Below are 3267 nucleotides of genomic sequence, written 5' to 3'. Positions count from 1 at the left end.
AAGTGGGAAAAATGTTGAAAAATATGGTAAAGTCAAATGTTCCTAGGCTACTCTAACATCTCACAGTTCTCTACTTTTTTAAAGAATAAAATTGAGGCCAGTCAGTGTGCCTGCTTGTGGTGCTGCCTGCCCATTGCTGGGCTGAACAGAGGCAGTGGGAACGGCACCTGGAGACTTGGCCCCCAGGGATGCCTGTCGGTGGTGCTGGGTGATGATGGTCAGTTGCCCTCAGGACACTGGAGAAAGAGCTTTAAAGCACCATTCCCTTTAATGTATCAAAAAAAAAAAAAAGGGAGATATTTACCACTAATAAATATAAATCCACCAATAAATCCTTGCAGAAAAGGCTCATAGTAACTTGAAGATTCAGAATTTAAAAGATGAAATCACATTAGAGAAGTTGATGGGGGTGAAATTGTGGATTACAGCAGGACTAAGGGGAAAATTTACAACTGCTGAGTCAAACAGCTCATCAGGCTGTGAGAGTTAAAAGTTTGTTAAGTGGATGAAGGAAGTAGAGGAGACAGTATTTTGAAGTGCTAAAGAAATATCTTGAAAGTGGTGCAGATATCCTTGTTATGCTAGGAGAAAGTGGTGAGTCCAGATTTGATGCCAATATTAACTTTCTACAAGAAGAGTATGGGATTGTGGTTACCAATGATGTTGTGGCAAGAAATAGGTATTACAAATATTTCCATCCTAAAGAAGTTTTGCTATCCAATAGGATCTTGAAGAGAGAAAAAAGCTGAGCTGCCAAAAAAGCTGTGCCTAGAATAATTGATGAGAAAAGATTGGCTAGTTTTTTTTAAAAAAAAGGAAAATGAAAAATGTTGGAGATGTGGGAAAATTGGAACACTAATGCATTGTTGGTGGAGTTGTGAACTGATCTAAATATTCTGGAGAACAAATTTGGAACTATGCCCCAAAAGCTATAAAACTGTGCATACCCTTTGATCCAGCAATACCACTACTAGGTCTATACCTCAAAGAGATCATAAAAAATGGAAAAGGACCCACATGTACAAAACATTTTGATAGATTTATCTCTTCTCAGCAATACAATGATGAAGATAGTTCCAAAAGACTCATGATAGAATATGCTATACACATTCAGAGAAAAAACTATGGAATCTGAATGTAGATCAAACCTTACTATTTCATCTCTCTCTCTTTTTTATTTCTCATGGTTTTTCCCTTTTGTTCTGATTCTTCTTTCACAATATGACAAATGTTTAATATGACTGTATATGTATGGCCTATATCAGTTTGTAAGTTCTCCCTGTGGGAGGTGGGAGAAAAGGAAGGGAGGGAGAAAAAAAATTGGAACTAAAAATCTTATAAAAGTGAATGCTGAAAACTCTTTTTACATGTAATTGGAAAAAGAAAAGGAATTGATGAGGATACCAATGGAAACAATGCCCAGGCTCTCACCTTTGCACATCCATTTGGTACCACAATGAGGGTGAGGAAACCAGCAGTAGCAGTTCTAGCAACTGGGTCTGTCTGCTTTCCCCTTTAACAGATCCATTCTGACTTTTCTGCCACTCTTAAGAACCAAGGTGGAAAGTTGTCATTTCTAGGTTCTTGACACATGTTTGGTGATCAGTATTTGGATAAAGAGGAAACAACAATATCAAAGATTTAATTTTCCAGCCACTCATCACAATAGATATCCATCTAAACCAGTTGATGCAGAAAACCTAGAGATTTTTGATCATATAACATTGCCAGATACTGTTATGTCATCAGAGAGACTTCAAGTGCCTTCAGGAAGGTGAAGAGAACCCATGAGACTTCACAACTCTCTTTCACATCCATTTACTGGCTGGAAACCACTTTCTTATCTAAAATTATCAAAGCTTATGAACAACTAAATGTGAAACACAAGACCTCTCCTACTCATCCAGCCTCAATTTGAGATTCCACCATCCTACCCTTCAACCAGTGTTTTCTCCTTCCAGTTTCAGAGAATTACTTTCACTTCCTCTGGAACTTTGTTTTGACTTGGATAAAATTTTCTCTTCAGAGAAAGCATGGCTTGCTCAAATTACCAATAAGTGTACTGAAGAGGACCTGGAATTCTGTGTCAGGAAGTATGGTAACATTCTTGGAGTGACTAATAAACTGCAGAAGGAACAATAAGGCCCTAAACATGTTCTTGAGCACACATTCCTCCAAGTGGTGGAGTTTACAAAATTGAATCAGGAGTATGACATTGATACAAGTGAAGCTATATTTCATTACAATTACTGAGTACAGTATCTCTTACAAGCCCACAAGAGAGGAAGATACTAGAACAACTAACCTGCTGTCTGGTCCCTCACTGGTTTCTGACTTATTTTTTCCAAATATTTACCAAAATCACTTGTCCACTATGAGCCATGCACTTTTATATTGTGAATAAGTACAAAGTTAAAGATACCACATAGCTTCTGGTAGGTACACTACGAGGACTGGTAATTATCAAAATTATTACGTAAGATAAATGTCCCCTATTCTTTTTTTTTTATTGGAGTTATACTTTTGTAATTTGAGAAATATTCTGACATTAAAATGTTCTCTTACAATTCCAGTCCTGTCTTTGGTTTTGTTAAAGGCGTAATAATCTGCTTAGGTTTTTCTGTGATCTTTACACAACTTTTTTATATGCCTAGTGAATAATAAATGCTATAGAAAATAAGTTAATTTGAAGAATAGACTTGATATAATGGACTATAAATAGAATTTAACAGACTAATAGATCTGTGAAATCCAGCCCCATCCTAAGCTCTAGTCCTATATGTCCAATAGCCTTTGGGAAATCATAAAATTGGAGATATTTTCTGTAACATCTCCCCTAAGGTCTCTTCCTTCTTTGAATACTTTACTTCTTAGGCCTTTAAAAACAAGATAATCATTTGTTTTATGTTTTTAAAAATGGAATAAAGCTGGAAGGTACAAGATATGATGAAACTGACTATATTTGATTAGACAGGAATTAGCTGTCCATATAGTCAGGCTGAAGTCAATAGCAAATTTGAGGAAGCAATAACAACACAAAGATGACAAGAAGACACTATATAGTTACAATACTTGATACAATAGTTGATCCTGAAATGTTTATATAAGCTGTCAATTCATATATGTATATGTATATGTGTATGTGTATATATATGTATATGTGTATATGGATATATGTGCATATATGAATAAATAATTTATGGAATAAAACATTTTAATAGTACAATAAAAAGAATTCTATATGAAACTGCAAATCTACTATGCAGA

General features: G+C 35.4%; 1 pseudogene; it reads left to right on the top strand.

The window, feature by feature from the left end:
• The first annotated feature begins 211 nt into the window (after positions 1 to 211).
• On the top strand, positions 212 to 2253 carry LOC140509189 (intraflagellar transport protein 52 homolog; annotated as a pseudogene).
• Positions 2254 to 3267: the final 1014 nt, after the last annotated feature.

Source organism: Notamacropus eugenii, chromosome 5 (assembly GCF_028372415.1).
Source record: "Notamacropus eugenii isolate mMacEug1 chromosome 5, mMacEug1.pri_v2, whole genome shotgun sequence".
NCBI lineage: Eukaryota > Metazoa > Chordata > Mammalia > Diprotodontia > Macropodidae > Notamacropus > Notamacropus eugenii.
The sequence above is the reverse complement of the archived record's forward strand: the minus strand, read 5'-3'. Positions and strand labels throughout refer to the sequence as shown.